Source organism: Stenella coeruleoalba, assembly GCF_951394435.1.
Source record: "Stenella coeruleoalba genome assembly, chromosome: 12".
Lineage (NCBI taxonomy): Eukaryota > Metazoa > Chordata > Mammalia > Artiodactyla > Delphinidae > Stenella > Stenella coeruleoalba.
This window is the reverse complement of record NC_137158.1, coordinates 47,561,097-47,585,926: the sequence shown is the minus strand read 5'-3', so window position 1 is coordinate 47,585,926 and position 24,830 is coordinate 47,561,097. Positions and strand designations below refer to the sequence as shown.

Sequence of the window (24,830 nt, the reverse complement as noted above, 5' to 3'; positions counted from 1 at the left end):
TTGCTAATTCTATTCAGTATAGTTAATTTAAATAATCCATCAAAATTCAAACATATCTTGCTTCTGAAAAAACTGCAAGTCTGGATCTTTAAATCTAGCATCCTATATGAGAAGCAGGTTGACTCTATACACAACGCTTTTGCTCTTGATAACTGTTATGGCCTATTTCACCTAATTAGTAAGGTTATTTAAGCAATTTAAATTTTTGCAGAATTTGTTCATTTGTTGTGAAACACTACTTCCTTAGAGAGGAACCATATATAAGTTGAGTTGAATGGATCCTATTATGTTAGTGATCCTTCAAGTTCTTTTTTTCTAATATCTTTGTGAGAAATCAGTACAAATATACTTTTGAGGAACAACTTCTGATCCTAGAATCTGAAAATCCAAGCCAGATATATTCAATTCCTCCAGTGCCCTTAGATCTGTTGTATTCACTACAAAATTCCCAGAACTGTTCACAGAGTTTAGCACATAGTAAATTCACATATACTGTTGTTAAATTAATGAATAAATCAAGGATAAAGTATTGTGTACAAGTCCTCTAGTCATTAACACAGAGTCTTCCTCTAAGCCGTCAACATTAAAAGATTATCGAGAGCCCTGAAGAGGCAACTGAACATGAGGGATAATTACGTTCAGAAATAAGATTATAGTATAAAAGAATATCAAATCATTGTTTTAAGCATATAACATTTAGGATTTGGGGCAATTCCAAACAACTTTATTTAACATGCTATTTCACATTTTAATCATATCTCTGTTCAAAAATTAAGCTCTTTGCAGATACCTTACCAAAATTTTTATAGTGGTGTTAGCTGATTAGTTACTCTAGCCATCAAAGTTTTCCAGGCCAAGGTCAAGTGTTCTATGCTTTCTGGTACATAACTATGGAATTTCAATAGAATATTTACTAAAACATTTGAAGAGCTCCCTAAAGAAATATTCCTTAGAATTATTTTATCTATTCTGTAACTGCTCCTGTAACAAAGATATAAATCAAACTACTTTATCTTCATACAAAATTTCAACTTTTCCTCTTATTCATCAGGAATATAACAGCTATAGATATCTGTTCAATGAATAGCAGAACACCTTTCTTGTAAGCACTTAACCATCTCACTGTCGAGGGCATGGTAGACACTATTGATGAATGTTAGGGGGGTTCAGAAGCTGGGCATCATAGTCACCTGTTCAGCATGATATGAACAGATTCTCAGGCCTCATCTGTTGAGATTCTGATAAGGATTCCACCAATTTTTATGTATTTAAAACACTCATCTAAATCAGAAATTTGAAAAATAATAAAATCATACTGCTGAAGAGGACTTCACTGAGCTCTCACTCATCTCAGATTTCAAGTAGAACAAAAATTAAGCACTTACAGAGAGGTGACACTCTTTCCCTTATATAAATCCTTATAGAAACCCATTAATCAATTTCTCTTTACAGTATATCTTTGCTCACTTTCAAGACTAGCACCTTATATTTGTATTCTATACATTACATGTTTTCAAAGGAGGACAGAGTATTTGAAATTAGAAGATCAAAAATCTTTTTTCCAGATACGTTCAGTTTAGTCCGTGTCTGTGGAAATGGTAAGTTCTGATCATTTTAGAAGGTCTATACAAGAATATCCTCACATCTGTATCAGCTGATAAAGTACAGATTTGCAAAGAGCTTCTTCTCTTTGTTACCAATAGTTTTTATTGTCCAATGCAAACCTGTGAAAGCATTTGCCCTTTACCTTGTTTACTGTGAGTTCTCAATGCCTACAAATGCAAACAGATTAGGAAAATAGGCAGCCATTCCTTTTAGCAGGGCTTGGAAGTACCACACAAATTGCACCTCAAATGCCTTCAGGTGTGGAAAGAACCGCATCTTCTTTTGTGTAATCATGAGGCCAATAATCAGCTTCAAGCTAAAGAGGGACTAGCAAGACTTCCTCTCTGATCAGACAGAGAGATAAGAGTGAAACACTACCTAACAAAGTTTGTCCATGGTCCTCAGATAAAATGACAATTTTAATGGACTACGGTGAGCCCATTTACCTTAGAAGTGAAGGAAAACCCTTAACAATTAAACATTCCCAAGAACCAGGAAATTTAAAGCAAGTATCAAACACATGGTTATTGCTGTTACTGAATGACAGGAAAATTGGTAGATAGGGGCAATGAGCCAGCACTGATACATAACTAAAAGGAATGCTTTTTTTTCTCTGCTCTGGGACACGGAGGGAGGGGAAAGCCACGGTCTGGAGTTATGGTTTAAGAGGGTACGTTGGAAAAGGAGTGCAAAGGATATACACAAATTGCAACTGCTGACTTTCTTCATTGGAGCGTGTCTACAGGCAACATTTGAAACTCACATTTGGGGAGAGGCTGTCTTGAAGCTGATGTCAGACACCTAAAAAAGAGGCTCAAGTGGCCATCATCCCGGCTTGTACTAGTGATGCCTTGTTGAAACGCTATGTCGCTAAAGAGTAGTTTCACATGAATAGCTTTCTTGGTCTCACACTCAAAAACCTACAGTGGAAATAGAATACCTCTGCTCTTTTACTGTGCACATGAAAGGAACAGAAAAGAGGTAGGAGCATTGTGATCCTTTAAAACAAGCTTCCAAGCACTTTACTCTCTTTTGAAAACTGTGAATTTTCTTCCTGACACACAGTTCTGGGTCGCATTGTGTGCAGTGCATTAACTCAGCGCTTGTTCTGCACTTTCCCTGCCGCCTGGTTGAAATGTCCACCTTCCTTCGTGAGCCCTTTGTCCTAGGAGCCCCATCCTCCAGCCTGGCAACAGCATGTCCTGTGGGCAGGGGCAATTGAAGCCGCACTTAGGGTGCATTGACAATAGACTGGTAGTCAGGGGTTTTGGTTTTCTTTCCGGCCTTTCCATAAATAGTTTTTTTGTCCCAAGCAAGCCACTTTGCCTTCCTGGACCTCTGCTCCTATATCTGTAAATCAAGGGTGTTGGACTGGTTGACTTTAAGGTACACTTCTTCTCTATAATTTTAGATTTCTACATAGAAATCTAAATCTAATATCAGTAGGCAATAATTCTATTTCAGTATCAGTAGGCAATAATTATATTTGAAATCTTCCCTTTCTCCTTTTGGCAGCCTTTTTACATCCCTTCATCGAAGAAGATAAATTTCCATGTGTTATTTTTTTTTAAAGAGTCAACAGATTCTGTTCATGTGTAATTTAACATTTTAATTGTGTACAACTTGGCCTTCATGTATTCTCAAGAACTTAAGTGACTTAGCGGAGCCTCATCCAGCTCAAACTAGCTTTGATTTGATTTCCAGAATTATTTACACTGCCCAGAATACTTGGATCAAAAATGTAAATGATGATGGGCTTCCCTGGTGGCACAGTGGTTGAGAGTCCGCCTGCCGATGCAGGGGACACGGGTTCGTGTCCCGGTCCGGGAAGATCCCACAGGCCGCGGAGCAGCTGGACTCGTGAGCCATGGCTGCTGAGCCTGCGCATCCGGAGCCTGTGCTCCGCAACGGGAGAGGCCACAACAGTGAGAGGCCCGTGTACCGCAAAAAAAAAAAAAAAAAAAAGTAAATGATGGTCTTGAATAGAGATTTAAAGTGTGTTTGTGTCACCCACACCATGAGAGACTGTGGCTCAGCTATTTGGGGAAAATAAATGCTTCTTGTATCCTTGCAAGGTGTTCTGCACTGTTTAGTCTGCTCTAGTAAGATTTACCAGGGAGGGGAGAGCAGAATTTAGGCTAAATCGTGGAGGGATAGAGTTTGTTGAATAAGGGTTTCAGTGGGGGTGACCATAATCTTTTTATCTGAGCCGGTTCTCTGGATGGATTATTTACATTTTCATTTTCTTTAAAATTTTATTTTTATGGAAGTTATTTATATGGCTAGTTTAAAGAGCAAATTGCTCTAGAAGGCTCATTACAATACATTGTACAGCAGTTCCTGGTGCCCCCTTTCCCTACCTTTGATTCCAGCTCCCAGGCCAATTGCCTTCTACTTTTCATTTATTCTCCTGTCATGTAAGCTTTTATGGCTATAACTTGATTATTCACCTTTAGACACTGGTAAAGATTAGCTGGTGCTCAAATCATACTAGTTCTTCTCTTCTTCCTGAGTACATGAGAAGACTCCCAGGTCCCTTGAGGTTACATTAGGACCAAGAAAGATCTATTCATATGAGCAAGAAATGATAGAGCAAATAAATCTACTTTTTTTTTTTTTTTTTGCGGTACGCAGGCCTCTCACTGTTGTGGCCTCTCCCATTGCGGAGCACAGGCTCCGGACGCGCAGGCTCAGCGGCCATGGCTCACGGGCCCAGCCGCTCCACGGCATGTGGGATCTTCCCAGACCGGGGCACGAACCCGTGTCCCCTGCATCGGCAGGCGGACTCTCAATCACTGCACCACCAGGGAAGCCCTAAATCTACTCTTTTAAAAAAATCTTTTCTGCCCCCGTTCAGGCAGGTTCCTCCTGCTTACCAACCTCTAGCTCCAGGCAGTACTGGGCGCTGTTCTTTAGGCTTGTTGCCTTCATCCTAGGGCTTCCTGCATCATCATCCTAGGAGTTTCCTTCACCTCTTTCCTGTGCTGGATGCCCTGATTTAAGAACCCAATATTGTCCTCTTGAACGATTCTCTCATTTTACTAGTGAACATGCTCCAGTAGCCTCCTGAGAAAGGGGACCCATTGTCTTGGCCCTTGTAGATTTAAATACATTTTATTCTTTTGTTCTCAGCTTAGGCAGGTTTCAGAAGGAAATAGACAATATGTTTATTTGAACTGTTTTGCTCAAACAGTAAGAAGAAGACCAGTGATTTCTTTGCAATATTAAATTCAACTTTGGATAAATGTCACTTCAGTGTGGAGTGAACAAGGCATACTTAACCCTTTGGGGATATGGCCATGCTGACTTCCTCATAAACTAAGGTTCAATTTAGTTCAAAAGTATTTAGCAAAATTAATGTTTTTCTTCATTTTCTAACTCAACACCAAAATTATACTCAGCGTTCTCTGCCCTCAAACCTATTCCTGCTCTCTTATTCCAACTGAGGCAGATAGCAGTCATGCATACGATCAACCAGACATCTCTGGCTCCTTCTCTCCAGGCTTCCATGTTCAGAAATGCAGATTCCTCTCCATCCTACCTTTTTGCATTCGGTCCCACCTTTCTATTCTCATTGCCACCCCTAAGCTTTACTCAACCTCTTCTTGCAGCTCAGCCAGATTTCTGGGCCCTTATTTAAAAGGTAAGGTGATTTTGGCATGAATGATGGCCTGAAAGTGGTGTTATCTTAATTAAATTTTTATCTTCCTAATCAAGAAAGAAGTCCAGAGGTAGGCAGTTGCTGGGGTGGCTAGTAGTTCAACAATGTCATCAAGGACCCACAGACTCTTGCTGTCTTTCTGCTTTGCCATTCTCCCTAGTAGTCACATAATGGCTGCTGCAGTACTAAACATGAATCCTTCCTAGTCTCCTGGTCCCCATTTGACTTATCTCTCCTCTGTGTTCAGAGAACTAACCATATTCTTCCTTCTGTTATACTTAACAATGGATACATTTACTATTTAGGATCATGCGTTTCTTAGCGGCAGCAACTTATCCCTGTAGGTATCCCCACAGTGTCTTGGTCACAGGAGGTGTTCAGTAAATTTGCTTCGAGTTAAATTAATTTAAATTAAATTGTTGCGCTCAAGGTACTTGAAAAGAACTCTAACTCCAGACATTCCGTCAACCTTCAAAGTGTCCTAATGAACTTATCTCTCACTAAAATGAGCTAATCTCATTCTTCTTGGAGGGATTTTACTCTGTGAAGGGTATATTGCTGTTTGGTTGGAATGCAATTTACAGATTTGGAATTCCAAGACGTTCAAAGTAAACAAAATACACCAATTGAAGCAATTTAAAACAAACAATATTAGAGACATGCTCACATTCTGAACAAAGTCAAGTGCTGAAGGAACACTTACAGAAGGTGTTGATTTCTTCCCATTCTTTTCATCCTTGGATAACTTTAACAGCTGAAAATAAGGATTTGTTCTCTCATGCTACTTTACTTTTATTGTCATTCAATTAATTTACTCATTCATTAAAAGGGCACTAAGCATATACTAACTAAAAACAATTTATAATTTTTAGTATAGTGACATGCAGACAAGTGTTGCCTACAAAATTGAAGTAAAGCTGCACTAAATCCATAGAAGCTACTGACTGGCTTCTGTATTTCTGTCCCATTTGAAGGCATAGAGTGATATATCATTAAAAACCTAGGAAATAAATAGGCTTTTCCAAACCTTTCTCCTCTCCAACATTTTGAAGATTCTTTTGGCCCTTCATCATGGATGAAGCAAGTGTACATTATTGCTGTATTTTTAAAGCACTAATTGTATTTTTCTTTTGAAAGCTGTTAGTATTTTATACGTATAAGATCTTACGTCAACGTACCAAAAATGTAGACAAATTTGGTTTTGTTTAATCAATTAAATTTATTTTTCAAAACACCCAACTTCGTTATCAAAAATGTTAAATATTCATTATTAACATTTTTGATAATGAAGTTTGGTGTTCTCTTGAAAAATACTAATATTATAATTATTGTAAAAACTCCAAATTACAGAATACAATAGTTGAAATAATGGTCTTACTATTAGGAATCAATAGTAGAGTTTTACATTGCAAGCATCTCAAGTTTTGATGTTTCTTTTCTAATTTTATTCCTGAGTTCTCTGCATTTTGAGTTTTGGTCATTTTAATAGAAACTCTTATAACAGAAGAAAAATTATTGAGCTTGTCCATTAAAAAGGAAGATATCAACTGCAAGTAAAATGGAAATTTTGAGCATGAATTTTGTTCACTTAATGCAGAGAAGGGGTAGTTAGTCTTGACCATTGAAAAGAACAGGATTGCATTTCTAAGCTAATCACATTCTTGTAAAATAGCCACTTTTGGAAACAGAAACATCAGGATTGTTTAGTTTTCTGTGAAGCAGCATGTTTGGTAAACAAATGGAGAGAATGGGAACATTTTTCGGCTTCCTGCAAAACCTTTAGATGCATGACTGCACATCATCTCTCCAAAGAGAAAATACAAATGAGAGCAACAACTTAAAATCTGTCCAAACATACACTTTTGTTATAAACACGAAAATTATGGAAATGATCTCTTGCTACTATGAATTATTATCATTCATTAGACACTGAATTTACTTTAAAGGGTAGATTTTTCTCGGTTACTTTAAAGCTTTTTGATGTACTAATGGAAAAAATAAAGTTTAAAATTAATTTTTCTGATTTAGAGTTTAAGATGATGTCTAGGTAACAATCTCCCAATTTTTCAACAAAACACTTATGAATATACAGAGAAAGATAAAAATAGCATAATCAACCCATTTCCAGAATATGGTCAGAAATTTTACTTCCTTCCATAAGCGTGAAGACATAGGATTAGGAAAAAGTTGGCAACTCAACCAGTCTTCACCCATTAAAAAGACTCACCTGCAGATAAACATAGGCTTTGAAACTTTCATAACACTCCCTGATTATTGGGACCTGCTCTATCCAGTACTGTAGCCACCAGCCACATGTGACTACTGAATAATTAGTTAATATGGCTACTAGAAAATTTAAAATTACATATGTGGCTTGCATTCGTGGCTTTCATTATATATAGACAGTGTTGGTCTATATCATGGCTCAAAAAGCCATGGTCCATACTAACTGTAAAATTGGGCAGTCATATTTTCTCACCTGGTAGAGTTTCTGTTTGAAGTGGCTAGAGTACTTTTCTTCCCTACTCCCTATCTTCATATATCCACGTAGTGACTTGGTCCCAGAAAACAAGGCGGAAATTGAAGGTGGAGTTGAGGTGATGATTAACTATCGATGGCTCATTATGTCAGGAAGTTTGTGGGAAGGGATAACAAGGAAAGAGTCCTGATAGCGAAGATGTTGAAAATGGCAGTTATTCATTTATAGCATCATTGCAGCCTGTTAAAGAACAAAGTAGGGTGATAAAATAAGAGCCATACTGCATAAAATACTGCTATTCAGTGGAAAGTGAAGTAGAAGCTATGCCTTTCAACCTGCCTTTTAACTACAGATCTGAGAAGTGGGTTTATCAGCTCCCACATAGAGAGTAAGAACTAAAGACAGACCATGTCCTCTGCTGACAAATTCTAAGTCTAGATAAATTTCTCTTCAATCAAATATAATTAAAGAGTGGAGAAAAAAAGAAAAGAAAAGAAAGAAACTACTTGGACCAACAGGAATAAAAACATGCTGTAGAACAAAGGAATCAAAACATCATACTGAAGGTTTGGTGGAGGATCGTAATTAAGAAAAAAATTCAACAAGGTTTCAAATTCTCCTAAAACACTTTAAATTGCACTAGAGAGCTTCAGTAAAAAAGACTATGTGAGGGGGGCTTCCCTGGTGGCGCAGTGGTTGAGAGTTCGCCTGCTGATGCAGGGAACACCGGTTCATGCCCTGGTTCGGGAAGATCCCACATGCCGCGGAGCGGCTGGGCCCGTGAGCCATGGCTGCTGAGCCTGCGCGTCTGGAGCCTGTGCTCCGCAGCGGGAGAGGCCACAACAGTGAGAGGCCCGTGTACCGCAAAAAAAAGAAAAGAAAAAAAAAAGACTATGCGAGGACTTTAAATTTTGACCTGAAGACAAGGTAAAAAAATTGGGAAGTTTCTACATTGGTCCTCAAAGAGACCCTTCCTTCTTGTAGCCACACAGTTGATGTTGCCATGTATAAACATGGACAGATATTTGTGTACAAGGTTACATGCTGCAGAATTTTTACTAGGGAGGTTGTGAACAACTCAAATAGCAAGCCATAGGAAAATTGTTTCATAAATTATATCCTGGTCATGTGATACAAAAATATATAAGGCCATTAAAAACTTAAATTTTAAAATAATATCAGTGGCATAATATCAATGACATAGTTTCGATATGCTCATGAGAATATGTTAAATAAAAAGTCCGTAAGTAATCTGTACATACACAATTTTAATTATATAATATAGATACAGTAGATATATATAAAAGTTGACATGGAATAAAATTTAAAAGTTATCATTGTTTATATCAGATGGTGGTATGCTCTGGATAATTTAATTTTTCTTCTTTATGTTTGTCGTATTTTTAATACAGTTGCTATTATTCCCCATAAACAATATACATTTTAAAATTACACGGACTATTTTATTCACTGTCACAATGTTCTTTATCCTTAATTTTTCCAATATTTTAGAGTACTTTGGGTAATAACTATGGGATGAATGAATACAAAAAGGTGCTTTCAAGTGTCTTTGGAGAGATCATTGGCGATTTATCTGTTTTTGAAACTTTTTCAGTAGTCATACTATTTTGGCTTATGCAATCTTTCTATTATTTGGTATTTATTTAAAAAATATGTAGCAGCTTCTTTCCTAAAATAATTTAAGGTAGTTTACAATACAGAAGATGTGCAATGTTGTAAAAAGTAAATGGAAAATCAGGAGAGCTGGGGAAAAAAAAGAAGCTGCAAGTAAGCTATTAATAGGCATTGCCATAACTTGTGTGATTGAGCATTAGACCTGTCTGTGGCTAGGCACCAAAAAACAAAACAAAACAAAAAACACACAAAAAACAAAACAACAACAAAAAATCCAAACAGAAAAGGCAAACCACTGAGAGTGTCTTATTATCAGGAAGGAAACGGCATGCTTGGAGAAGGGCCTAGGAGTGGGTGGGGAATGGAACATTTATAGTTTGAAATCCTCCTTTCAAGGGTGATTATGGTTAATACTTCTTTGCCAGATGTTCTCGCACAATTAATGTGTGACCAACAGATGGGTGTTGGAAGGAAACTCTCCATGGGTGCTTATGTTCCTGCATGTCCTCCAACTAGAGGTGCTTATTACCTTTATCCTTACATGGATGCTTGTGTGGCAGATAGAGGTAGATAGCGTCTCCCTCCAGAGCAGAGGACAGGTTCGCTTCTTGTCCAGGATATTACAAATAATTGCTCCCTCTGGAGCAAAAGTCACATGGGTTTGCTTACTGTCCACTACAAAAACTTAGGGTTCTCTAAACTTGGGGTTATTCAGCTGTGATTCAAATTCACTGTATGTGCAGCATCCACATGACCCCCTATGACACTTCCATGGGACTTGGGAGGCAAGGAGAACCGGCAAACAAGATGCTTCTGCCGTGCCATGAGTAACACAATCTTCGAGGGCTGACCTAGGACACACGTCTTCTGTTAGCACCCACGAAGCTGTGGCAGGCTAACTCACTAGCTTGCAAATAGAGTAAAAGTGCATACTTTTCAGTTTTTGACAACGATTTGGAAGAGGGGTCTTTTCTTGAAGACCCAGGACTTACAGGGGATGAGACTTTGTCTTTGAATGGATGCATCAACAGACTGATGTGAAAGTAAGAGGAAAGAGGAAATCATCGATAGCTAGTGATAGTCAAAATGGATTTGTTTAAAGCAGACTAATTAAAGTGTATAGTATATGAATTAGTCAAACAAGTTAACGAGACAGGTAATAACAAACCCTAGCAATTCCTAAAGATCATTTACTATTAGATATTAGTTGCTGAAGCAACGGTTCAAAAATTTAACTGTTTTAAAATATCTTCTTATTCATGTTGACGATATCAAGCTAGAAATATGTCTTCTTTTTGTATAGCATTTGTACATAATGACACCCATGCAAGCCATGCTTAAGTCTCCACACTTCAAAGAAATGACCTTTAAAGTCACACTTAGGGAAAGTAAGCTAAAATCAGTGGGGCGTTCCAGTTGCCAAGGACACTTGTAACCATTTCCTTAATTGTCCTTGACAATCTTATCATTAAAGATGTGGGGCATTAATTAATGATGGAACATCTATTCCTGGAAAAATAGGCCTTTGGAGGCACAATAGAGTGCTTCTTTTCCATACATCCTTTGTGAACGCTGCTTCTGCAGTGTGGGTCATCCATGTTGCAAGCGTTGCCTGGATGGCATGTAAACATCTGGAGCACTCGATTGTATGAGGATTGGATTGAATAAAATCAACGCTGATAATGCTGAAAATATGTTCAAAACCAGCGCTCCCTAAGAAAGCTTTTATGCCTAGATTAGTATCAGTGTTTAATTGACGGACTCTTCACTTGGTTAATTACTCAGTCTATTGTGGCAGGGAGAGGGAGGAAACGACAAAAGCATTTGTGTTATGAATAGTTACCAATAAGGGAATCAAATGAGAGAGAGCTGAACACCCTGCTGCAGAATACTATCTTCCAGAAAGTCTTCCTTGTATAGGACATGATTTTATTGAATGACTGTCTTTACAAAAATGGAAATTGTTGAAATAGAGCCTGTCTTTTAAAACAAAAGTTAGAACCTTTGTGTTTTTAAGCGACTGTGGAGGGCAAACTCTGAGGTGAACGGTTTTTTTTTTTTTGCCTTCATGTACCTTTTGCTGTAAATAAAAGAACATAAGACACTGAGATATGAAAACACATTGAGGGACTTCCCTGGTGGCTCGGTGGTTAAGAATCCACCTGCCAATGCAGGGGACACGGGTTCAAGCCCTGGTCCGGGAAGATCCCACATGCTGTGGAGCAACTAGGCCTGTGCACCACAACTACTGAGCCAGTGCGCCACAACTACTGAAGCCCACGCGCCTAGATCCCGTGCTCCGCAACAAGAGAAGCCACCGCAATGAGAAGCCCTCGCACCGCAATGAAGAGTAACCCCCGCTCGTCACAACTAGAGAAAGCCCATGCACAGCAATGAAGACCTGACGGGGCCAAAAAATAAATAAATAAAATAAAAATAAATAAGTTTATATTAAAAAAAAACATTGCAGATTTATTCTTTGTACCTTTGAACTTCAGTATAAACTAAACCTTTTACACAAAAGGAAGCAGAAATTGGGATACTATGGAAACACATGCACACATTTATTCTTGATACCTTTAATTTATAATGCTATAATATATAACAGCTTTTTCTTTTCTAGAATGGAAGAATGTTATGGCAATCCATATTTACTCTGAAATAACGTGATGACATTCAAAGGCATTGAAAACATAAATGAGTTCAGAGATGTTACTCCTAGTTCGTCTTCTTTTCTGGCACCCCCTCATCAGTCTGACCTCTGAATGTTGTTGCTCCCAAGGCTGAGTCTAATGCTTAGTTCTTGGTCCTCTGATCTTTTCCTTCTGCACATACTTCCTTGGTGACTTCAGTCTCATGGCTTTAAACATCATCTATACACTGTTGACTCCCATGATTGTATTTCCAGCCTGTACCTCCTCCCTGAACTCCACTTGGATGTCTATTGGGCATCTTAAACTTAACAATTTCAAAACTAAAACCATCTTGGTCTTCTTCCATTCTGCTCTTCCCACAGTCCTCCTGTTTACTACTCCATTTTTCCCCGACCATCCTATCTCTCCTTCAACTGAAGAAGAGCCCAGAAACATTGTGGGCTTTAAAAAAAAAAATCTCTCACCACTGCTACTATTACACATTTATCCTTTCTTACCTGTATGTTACTCCAGCCCCTAACTGGGACCTCATTCCCATTCCCTTCTCTTTAATACTATTTTAGTTTCCTTTTTTAAAAACCTAAACACTTTACAGATACTACATCATTTTAATCCTCATAAAAACATTCTGGCAGGGGCACGATTACGCCCATTTTATACATACAGAACCTGAGGATCGGAGAGGTGAAGGCATTTATAAGGAGCACAACCAGCCTTTCTGATTCTTAAGCTTATATTTTTTTCTATTAAACCACATCATGTATTATATTCAGGACTTTAAACACCTGTTCATTTAATGAAAACATTAGAACAGTCATTTGCTGTCACCAATGAGACTGATGGACGGAAGGCTTCATTTTCGAGTACTGGTTTTGTTAGAAACAAACCTCATCTAGACTTAAATAAGCCTGTTGCTCTGTGTGGGCTGGAAGCCAAGCAAGTCACTGTCCTTTGTGGGGAGAGCAGCAGGAACATCGGAGAGGCAGCCAAGGAAAAGCAGGGGAAAGAGCATGACTTGGCTCTACCAGGCAAAACTTGATCTGTGCCACAGACGCTAATTCACATGAATTTATGGTTTTTTAAAAAAGATCACCATTAGTGCCAAAAATCAGAGCCAAAGACTCATGCCATGATGACTGATATGAGTGACAATACAGAACTCAACCGTCAGGCAAGTCCTCCAGTTTTATCCCAACGTGCATCATACTTGGATTAATAGTTGTTTAGGCAAGATGTTGATATTTATCGTTTTATTTCCTTTGGGAAAAGGAACGTCTCATAAGTCATCTCATTTGTCCTCTTTAATTTAGGCCTGGATTGATATGTCTAAATCAATGAGTATCTTATTGGGGCTTAAAGATTTCTGGGCCAGAATTATTCCCATTATCATATTCCACCGGAATGGTGGGGAGCATTACACTGATCACGTGTTGATTTTTGTGCATAAAATGATGCTACCAGCCCACTCAAGTCAGGATTAAAAAACATTTACTGAGCACATACTGCATGCAAAGTAGGTATTATTATTCCCACTTTGCAGATAAGAAAACTGAGACTCGGAAAGGGTTAAAAAACTAGCTAACGTCAATGCCACTGGTTAGTGGCAAACATTCTCTTTGGGATCTACGTCTGCAGCCTAGTGTTCTTTTCCTCTGAGATTATTAACATAAAAACCTAGCACAACAACAACAAAAAGTGAACACCTTGCATTTTAATGGCATTTTATTAATGTAGAAACGTAATTATTCTACTTTTGTGAACACAGGATTTAATACGCAGTTGCCATCATATCACAATGTCACTTCTGTGGAATCACGCCTGTGACTTCGTCCACAGATAAAATATTATTCAGATGAAGTAATAATCAAAGATAATATGCTTACTTTATCTTCTGTGTATCCCCATTCAGAACATTCTTTTTAATCCCTAAAACTAACTTTATTATTACTGAAAGTGGAATTACATATCCATCACATTTAAAGTCCAGCTTAAGGGCTTGAGCCACAAGCCACTTTAATAATAGAGATATCGCAGAATGTTATAGGACCAGCTAATTGTCTAAAGAATATGTTGACACCGTAAAATACCTCCTTAAAAGCAATAGATGCAAACCAAACTCTTTATCTAATTTGCTTATAGCACCTCTGTAATACATCATAATTTGACTCTAGGATATACTCAGATTTAAGATTTACTATGCCAAGATTGCAGTGAGATTTCCTAGATGTTTATCACCAATGAGAGAAATGCCTGGAATGTCTATCCCAGAAATTCACACACAGAATTACAGTAACCTGCTGCTTATTACAGGTTAAGACGCACGTACTTGTGGAATCCAATGCCTCAGTGATAGTTACGGTCATAATTTGACAGACATGACTGCGTTCCTTCCAGAGGCACGGTTCTTTATTTCAAAGCATGCAAAAATGATAAGGTAAAAGAAGAGAAAAAAAAGATGTAGGAAAGAAGTCAAGTGAATAACTGATTGATAATGTTTGGTCGGTTGTAAAACCAATCACATACCAGTTCTGTAATTATTTCAAGTTACAATTTAAATATCTCAGTGGGTATTTGACTGATTTGACTATAGTTATCTATATACCCATTTGGGACCTTAATTACTTAAAGTCTAGAATTTTAATTCCTACACACACACATATACATATAACAATTAAATAAACTTCTAGACTTTGAGTCTTGAATTTTCACCTCCTGTTCACTCCTCAGTCCTTACAAACAAGCTTATTTTCTCATCTGAGGAACAGAAACTGCTCATGTCAAAATCACTGATGTTGTCCATGTTGTCAGATCCAATTGACACCTGTCTGTCCTCATCTTACTTGGTTTATTAAGAGCATTCAATACAACTGACTACTCCCTCTTGTCTCAAACACTCTCTTCTCTTTACCTGTATGAAACCATATGTTTCTGGTTCTAGAGATATTGTATGAGAGGCAATTTAGACTTTGATGCCAGACTGCCTGGGTTTGAATCTCAGCTCATGCACTTACAGACTCCATAACCTGAACAAATTTGTTTTACTTCAGCTATAACTCACATTCCTTATATGTGCAAAATGGGATGATAATAGTATCCGTCTGATTTGGTTATTAAGACTAAATAAAGTAGTATTTATAAAGCATTTAGAAAAGTGCCTGGCATATAGTGAGCACTATAAAAATGTTAAAATATTTTTAGTATTAACTGTTCCTGACTGCTCCTTCTTAGTCATCTTTGCTGACTCAACCCAGCCTATAAGCATTGGCATTCCCCGGTGTTGGCTCTCCACCCGTGCCCTCTTCCAGTCCCATAGCTTCAAATTTCACTTATTCGTTGATGACTCTCAAATATGTGTCATCTCTCCTGTGGACTCTAGACTCTCAGATGCAACTGCTTAGCTCAAAATAGCCTAAACCGTAGACAAATATAGTAGTTCATATAACAAGTTCTAAGGTAAAGTGGTTATAAACCACTCAATTGACTGAGCAGCTCAAAGATATCATTATATACCTAGGGCCTTTCCAGTTTTTCACTTTTTCATCAGCTAGCTCTCCTGGGTACAAGATGGCCACAGCAGTCGTGGCCATCACATTTAGACCTAACAATGTCTAATGCAGCGTTTCTCAACCTTGGTAATATTGATATTTGGGGCTGGATAATACTTTGCTGTGGGGACTGTCCTATGCATTGCAGGATGTTTAGTAATACCCCTGGCCTATACTCACTGGATACCAGTAGCATTCAGATATTGCCAAATGTCCCCTGGGATACAAAATTGCTCCCAGATGCGAATCACTAGTCTAAAGTCATCAAAGGAGCTAACTCCTTCTGTGAGTCTTTTATGAACAAGGGAACCTCTCCAAGAAAACTGCCTCTCAGGTCTCATTGTCTATGTCACTTATCCTAAACCAGGGTACTAGCAGGGTAACCTGGTATTCTCTCCCTGGGAATAGTATTATGTTCTAACAACCAAAATGTAAAACCTTGTAATATAGGCGACACAGGGTAGACTACTCTGAAGGGTATTGCCTCAGTAATGCAGAAAAACTTGCTTGAGTCTAAAGGCTGCTCTAAATGTGCATAACAAAGCTTAAAGGCTGCATCATTTTACTCTCTCACCAGGAATGTATGAGGGTTCTGATTTCTCCACATCCTCACCAATATTTGTTATTGTTCATCTCACTGATTATAACCATCCTAATGTGCGTGAAATGGTGCTTTTGGTTTCAAATTACACTTCCCTAATGACTAATGATGCTGATGATCTTTTCATGTGCATATTTGCCATTTATAGATCTTATTTGCAGAATTGTCTATGCAAACTCTTTGCATATTTTTATGTTGTAAGAGTTCTTTATATATTCTGGATACAGTCCCTTATCAAACATATGATTTGCAAATATTTTCTCCCTTTCTGTGGTTTGTATAAAAACTTTCTCGATGTTGTCCTTTGAAGCACATAAGTTCTTAATTTAAGTTCAACTTACTTATGTTTTTCTCTTTTGTCACTTATGCTTTTGGTCATATCTAAGAAACCGTTGCCTAATCCAAGATAAATCCAAGATCTTTTACACCTATGTTTTCTTCTAAGAGTTTTTTAAAATATAGTTTTAGCTATCATATTTAAACCTGATCCATTTTTAAATTGTAAAATACACATAACATAACATTTACCATCTTAACCATTTTAAAGTCTACAGTTCAGTAGCGTTATTGATACATTAATATTGTTGTGTAGCCATCCATCTCGAGAATTCTTTTCATCTTGCAAAATTGAAACTCAATACCCATTAAGCAATTAATTCCCCATCCTCCCCTCTCCCAGTCCTTGCAATGACCATTCCATTTTATAACAATATCACTTCGGTCTCTTGTGATTTTAGATTACTGTTTTTTCAAAACAGTTTTAATAAAGCTTTTAGGTTCCATTTTGAAATTTAGAAATGTCTCTTTTAGCAGGTTATTTTCTGGGGGTGATTTTAATAGAAAGCTAGTCTCATTCATTTCTGGTTGATTCTTAATGGTATGTATTTAATTTAATTTAATTATTTTTAAACAGCTTTGTTGAGTTATAATAGACATTTAGTTAAGTCATACATATTTAAAGTGCACAATTTGATAGTTTTTATATGTACAGTTGGCCCTTTGTATCCATGGGTTCTGCATCAGTGGATTCTACCAACCATGGATCAAAAATATTTGGAAAAAAAACTCCAAAAAGTTTCCAAAAGCCAAACTTAAATTTGCCACACACTGGTATCTATTTACATATCATTTACATTTATTCACAACTATATACATAGCATTTACATTACTTGATTGTAAGTAATTTGAGATGATTTAAAGTATAAGAGAGGATGTACATAGGTTATATGCAAATATGACGCCATTTTATATGAGGGACTTGAGCACCCGTGGATTTGGGTATCCAAGGAGGGGTTCTAGAGCCAATCCCCTGAGAAGAATGAAACATGACTATATACACCCATAAAAACAAAACAAAAATCAAGATAATAAACATATAAAACATATTTAAAAACCAAGGTAATGAACATATCCATCATCCCCCCAAATTCTTCATGACCTTTGTCGTTCCTTCTTCCTGGTCCTCCCTGTCTTCTCATCCCTATACAACAACTGATCTGCTTTCTATTACAATAGATTTATCTGCATTTTGTAGAACTTTATATAAACAAAATAATACAATACTTGCTCTTCATTGTCTGGCTTCTTTCACTCAGTATAATTATTTTGAGATTTATCCATGTTGTTGTACATATGAAAGTTCATTCTTTTAATTGCAGAGAAGTATGCCACTGCATGGATATGCCATAATTTGATTATCCATTCACCCGTTGATGGATGTTTGGGTAGTTTCCAAATTTTGGCAAATACATTTGCAACATTTGACAGATAAAGCTGCTATGGATACTTGTGTCATACAAATCTTTATATAGTCATAACGTTTTTGCTTCTCTTCGATAAACACCTAGGAGTGGAATGATTGGGTTGTATATTAGATGATTGTTGAACTTTTAAAGAAACTGACAAACTTTTCCAAACTGACTGTATTGTTTTCCATTCCTGCCAGCAGTGCATGAGGTTTCTATTTCTTCCACATCCATCAACAGTTTCTATGTTCCCTCTTTCAGTCTTAGATAATTTAATATGCTGCAGGGGCATGTCATTTCAATTGGCATTTTCTTTGAATCTGTAGGTCTCTCTTCATACATTGCAGCTCTAAATAAAATATTTCAGTGGACAATTTAAAGCTACATGCTAAAGGATACAAATGGAACTGAGGGCTGGAAACAAAGTCTATGAGAATGGTTATAATGAAGTCATAAAAAATCGATCACCCTGCCCAGTTATCTAATTCTTGATATATTAGGGATTGCATTGGAACGCTCTTGTTTCTCAGATTTTTTTATTTTTATTTTTTGGGGGCTGCGTGGCATGTGGGATCTTCGTTCCCCGACCAGAGATCGAACATGCGCCCTTGTGCTGAAAGCGTGAAGTCTTAACAACTGGACCACCAGGGAAGTCCCTGTTTCTCAGATATTCTGATGTGAAAAATCAGGATGAAGAAAAACTGGAAACTCTCTCCCGACTTGGTTAACTACAGCATTAACATATTGAAAAGACGCATGGTGGGAAGCTTTTGAAAGTTGTCTATGTGTGGGAGGTCTTTCTGACTTTTCTACAGTTTGTTTCTTAAGATTTATCCTTGCTATAATTAAGATATTCTCTAAGAGTTAGAAAAACAGTAAGATGAATCTAGGCTTTGTGAAACTTCCTTGAGCTTTATCATATAGCATTGACAGCTTATTAGTGGAACTAAAGCCTTGCAATTTCAAACAGCTAACACTGTTAATTCAACTCTTTTATTAACCTTTCATTCCTTTCAGTCTCTTCAAACTTCTCTCAAGGATAAACATTTTCAAAGAACAATTAATGTTAAATGTATGCTCGTATATTTATTTTTCATGATGATCATTACCAACGAAGTTGTAAATCTCCATTAAGCCTGCTCTATCAGGAGTGATTTTTTTCTTTTTTCCCCTTTGTTTCTTGCAGATTTCATCTGATTTCATTTTTACTTACTCTAATAATATATAGTTCAAATATGTAATTTTTGTTCTTGTTCTATGCCGGGCACTATGCTGCTGAGCACTTTAAATGCATTTTAAAATCTTCACAAAAATCCTCTGAATAGATATTAATTTTTAAATTTTTATTATTTGCATTATTATTAATATTATTATAGAGTTTATCAGTACTAACATTATGAAATGTTAGTTGAAGAAAATGTTGAAGAAAAAACTGCTTTCACCTTCAATCGTCTTTATTGGTAGATAATACATCACCCCTCAGTATCCGTGGGAGATTGGTCTCCAGGCCCCTTGAGCCGGTGGATACCAAAATCCGCTGATGTTCAAGTCCCTTCCGATAAAGGGACACGGCACAGTCAGGCCCCCGTTTTCACCAATCGATCCGCGGTTGATTGAATGTTTGGGTGCAGAACTCGTGGATACGCAGGACCAACTGTGTATGTGTAACTCGTTCTTAAATTCTATAGTGCTTTTCTATATTGTCTTTTTCTTATCTTAGTTTCCAGGAATTTACTTTTATCTTCTATCTTGATAATCTCAACTTTAGGATTATATCCTCCTACTTTCCACTGAAAATAGAAGTCTTTCAGGTTCTGACCTGTACCTATTTCTGTTAGTGTTCATTTCTACTGGTGTCTTTATACTCCATAATTCAGTTTTTTAAAATCTCCTCAATGTCTTGGATCCCATGTATAAAAATGAGAGACAATTTTACATGGTCTGATCCTCAATTTCTCTGCTACAGTCTACACCCAAATATGCCATCAGTATCTTGAACTTTTTCTATTTTTATATACAGAAACATTTCTCTTTGTCTTTCTTCTAAACTCTTCTTATCAGATTCACCACCTCTGTTTTAATCAGCTTTTGTGGGTCTTGAGGTTTATACAGTTTTGGGGGAGGGGCTCTTTAAGAGAGAGAATGCAAACTTCTGATTATAAATTAGGCAAATATTCAGAATGAGAAAAGCAATGACAAGACGTTACCAATGTTGAAAAGCTGACAAATATCACAAACACTACAAAAGAAAAACAACATATTATTTTCTGTTACTTTGCCCAGTGTACTTTTATACATTTTCTACTTTTTTTGTCTGTCTACTTTTGGATCACCTAATTATATGCCAAGCAATTTAAAAATATATCCTATAGACAGAGTAGAAAGGTAATTCAGTCTTTCTTCTAACATGGATGATAGAAATTTGTTTTTTATTATGAATTGTTGGGACATATAAAATATGTGAATTCACACATGTACTATTTGCAGTTTTGACAAAAGTTTATACCCTACCTCTATAATAATTCTGATAAATTCTGTTTCATGAGATTCCCATCTAAAAGGAAAACAATATGTGGTGAATCTGTAATACTCTGCGCTGCATTACTGGGCAGTAATAACATTGTTTTCTGATGAGGTGTTAATGAAAATTGGATAAGAGGAAAAGCTTTCCATAACTAGATTCTACCTCCAAACAATTCAAACCTCGCTACTCCTCCACCCAAGACTGGGGACTGGCCTTGTAGGACACAGTCAGAGAATTGTCTCTGACAGTAAACGATTTTGATATTTTCTCTATTCCTGTCCCTCTGTGTCACAGCACCAGGTGAGTTGTCATAGTAGCAAAAGGAGTATCTAGGGCTTAGCTACACTCAAAAAGGGCTGAAAACCATATAACTGGATCTCATTAAACTGAAATTATTTCTTCAATTCAGCTTCCTGTTAGCCAGATTCCCAAAAGGCTCAAAGCTACTCTACAATACCATCCCCAGCATGAAAGTAGGAGTGACTGAGGGAAAGTCAATGAGGAAAAGGATAGCAGTCTTATCTATTGTTGTTCAAATGTCCTCCTTTTTATAATTTTACAAAAACTGATGACATATACACATTGCTAGAGTCACTCCCAGAATCTGGGAAGGGGCCTGTACCAGGGAGGGGCCCTGAAGTTTAAGCTTATGTGGCTTTTTGTAAATCCAGCTCTAGTCCTCAGTCAAGAAGCTTTGGAATAATAATTGTCATTTGTACATAACTGCCATTCCATTGCCAAATGTTGGTGCTCTTTTCTTCAAACCATCACACAAAACTCTATCTTCTCCCTCACGTGATCCACCGTATTTATTGAGCACTTGCTATACACTAGGCTTTGTGTTCGATTCTGGAAATACAATGATGGATAAGGTATGCATGTTGCTTCTCACAGAGCTGGACTCAGTGGCAATTACTCACCTATCTCTAGCTAGAACACGTCAGGTTTGCAGTCAGCTGTCAGCCTTCCTAGGCCCTGTCCCACTGTGACTGATTCTTTAGGCTACATTCCACCCAAGCCTTGGGCCAGATTACCACACCACAACCCAGTTCGTGGGACCATTGTGACTTTCCCATCACACTGGGCTTTAAGGTCAGATTCCTTATCCTCAGTTACAAGGCCCCTATTACACACCCCTGACTGATTCAGTGGGCTCGTATCATTGTGTTCCCCATCCCATTACCACTGTTCAGCTCATGAGAGCTTCCTTCTGCTGTTTGCCCTTTGCATCCAAATTATCCCTCTTCTGGGTTTTTATTACCTCACCTGCCACCCTGTGCAGAATGTTCCTCACACACAATATAACCACTTCATTCAAAGATGCCCATCATCTGGACAAAATCCTCTCTGAATCAAGTGAGATAGTTTATTTTCATCACTTACATCCTTTGGGGGGGGGGGGACATTCTATAAATGCCATTTTCTACATAAAATCAAATTTCTAATATTTATTTAGTCGAGCAGGAGCATGATACTATAAATTTGGAATCTTTTTTTTTTTTAAATGTGTAGTTTTAGGTAATTCTTTTTTTTTTTTTTTCACGGGCCTCTCACTGTTGTGGCCTCTCCCGTTGCGGAGCACAGGCTCCGGATGCGCAGGCTCAGCGGCCATGGCTCACGGGCCTAGCCGCTCCGCAGCATGTGGGATCTTCCCGGACCGGGGCACGAACCCGTGTCCCCTGCATCGGCAGGCAGACTCTCAACCACTGCGCCACCAGGGAAGCCCTAGGTAATTCTTTTAATGTTAGCGTTCAGTTAAGAAATTATTACTTTTCTAAGTAGAATTTTAGAGGAAAAGACTTATAAGTGGTGAAATTTGGTGGTATTCATATGCACAACAATATTTATTGTCTGATTCAGAGTTAGAGCTCATTCAGGTGGTGTTTGGCTGGCTTTGTTAGGCTTGCATCCCAAATTACCTTTGCTTTCCGATCCAGGTGTGGATACGTGAAGTGACCATCAGACAAATGCAGAAGGATACACAAGTTGGCTGCAATACATGGTGACCTATCTAGTGGAAAGATGAAACTTGACAGAGACCTGGAGGTGGGCTCAAACTCCAACTCTGAGATGCATAAAAATCTGGTAAGAGGCACATTTAAACCTTGAGGGGAAATGATGAACTTGAAAATGTACTAGCTGAAAGGTGCAAAAAGCTCAACCCAACCCTCTTTGGAAAGGCAATCTCTGTCCTGGTGGGTTTCATAGAGTAAATCTAGTATCACTACTACAGCCTTGCTAATGACAGTTGGGGCTCACATGGACTGGGCCATAATCAATCACATGCAAATCAAATATTCCAAGTGTATAAACAATCTCTGTGAATTGATGAAATGTGTAGCCCTGAGGATGAGGGGATAACAGGTGTATAGTCGCTGTTTGCTCAGAACTGGTCACATGAAGGAGAAAGCAGTGATGTGTGCAGCTGTATTTATATCCCGTGTTCAATCATGGAAAATGCAGCATTCGATTTCATTGTCCACCGTTGAAAGTAAGTCTTGAATAATTCTTTTGGGAATCTCACAATCCATCTGGACACAGAATTCAGTCCTTCACCACTCAGCTCTGTGGGGTTTTAAAATGCAATTCCAGTCAGTAAATGTATTTTGAACTTTGTGAAGTCAAGGTAGTTAAGACACATGTATTTTGTGAGAGTCTCTTGGAAATAGTGGCACCATCCCATCTGAGCAGGCACAATGCCTCTCTTAACAGATGGCTGGGAGAGAAGGCAGCCAAAAGACCATGTATGAACAACAAATGTGCTTGCTAGGGGCGGGAGTCCAAGTGGTGAATGTCGAAATTGTTTTCCATCCTAAGCTTGCAGGCCTGTGGCACAGGGAGTGGGGAGTCAGTTGACTCTTGCCCACTAAAGCAAAATGACCAACAGCTTCCATGACTATAGGAAAAGAGACCAGCAGACTTGGGAGTGGCAAGTGCTCACCCTCCTTGTACCCTTCTGTGGAAGTCTCTTCTGTCTGTTAGTACCGGACTTTATCTTGTGTTCATTTACACAAGCTAAAACGTGAGTGTCACATGTACAGAGACAGTAAATTTGGCATCTCTCGAGATAAAAAGTATTTCCACTAGAGGCATCAAGTACAAAGTTATATTGCTTAAGAAGACAAGATATTATTTATAAGAAGGAAGCTGCCTTTGATGGTTGCTACGTTTCTTATTGTGCTTTAAACAACTTTCCACCAAATAAATGTGGATATGACTAGTTGATGATCTATCTGTGTAGTTCAAGTGCTGTAGGGATGTAGTAAGACATCTCAAGCCTTGCTTGCATACGTCAAGACTTCTGAAGTAAACGAACTGCAGTGTATGGGAATTTTGAGGCTATATTGTTGAGTGATCATTTTTACATTAATGAGAGTTTTTCGGTATAGTCTATGGATGGAACTGAAATTTTAATAGAAACATGATTTTATTGAAATCCAATGTCAATGGGTAAAGAGGGTATGGGGGTGTTTACATACGTATGTTTATAGATGAGGATGTTTTCTATATGCAAATAACTACATATGTACAAATATGAATATGAGAAAGTGTTCATGTTACTGGACTTGGCTATATTAATTCTTCACACAACTAGATTTAGTCAGTATTCACCTGAAATGGTACCAAAATGTGACAAAGTACAGAGCAATAAGGCGGATAACAGGTTCCATCACAAAATGAGGCCTTTGATCTTTAGACTTTTATTGTGGGACTCTTTAGTTCTTGGAAGCAACTCTACTTTTTAAAATTATTATATATTGACAATGAGTGAAGGTAAGAGGGAAGGAAGACCCATTTGGTGTCATAAAATCTGTGTGTAAGTAAGCTTAATACTACTTCTCAAGCAGTAGATGCCCAACACCCCTCCTCCCGAAGAAGATTTAGGGAATAATCACTTTCAACCTAATCTTTATCAGATGGGCTGCACTCTCTACCGCATTATAACTGGGCCCCACTCGCACTAAATACAAGGTGGATGTAAAGGCCGTTTAAAAATAGCATGTATTGTTATGTTTCAGATAAATCAGAATCTTTATATAAAATAGGGCTGGGTTATTGACTCAAGAATTCTCCCATCTGCTGAATCTAATTAGTACAGCAAACATTTGTTGGTTATTCTGACACTAATGCAGCTTTGTGAAATACATTCCTAGGAATTCTTTCCAGATCTTGTCGAATTTTTAGTTTGAGCCTTTAGGCTGAAAATCAGTCATGCTGACAACCCATGTTATTTAAATTAAAAATAAATAATTTACCAAATAATTTACCAAACCCTAACTTTTATCAAAACCTAAATGTTATTTATTCTGGCTGCATTTCAAATTTTTTTCATCTGTAGTTTAAAAAATGACCTCTCAGTATTGTTGAAATAGCTGAATTC

At 37.7% G+C, this 24,830-nt stretch overlaps 1 long non-coding RNA gene across 1 annotated transcript in view; it reads left to right on the top strand.

Moving 5' to 3' along the window:
• The window catches only part of LOC307195416, a 152,987-nt gene that overhangs the window by 111,409 nt on the left and 16,748 nt on the right, over positions 1–24,830 (top strand). Inside the window, exon 2 of the long non-coding RNA XR_013830832.1 lies at positions 22,387–22,534. This is a non-coding gene — a long non-coding RNA (uncharacterized lncRNA). The remainder of the gene's footprint in view (positions 1–22,386; positions 22,535–24,830) is intronic.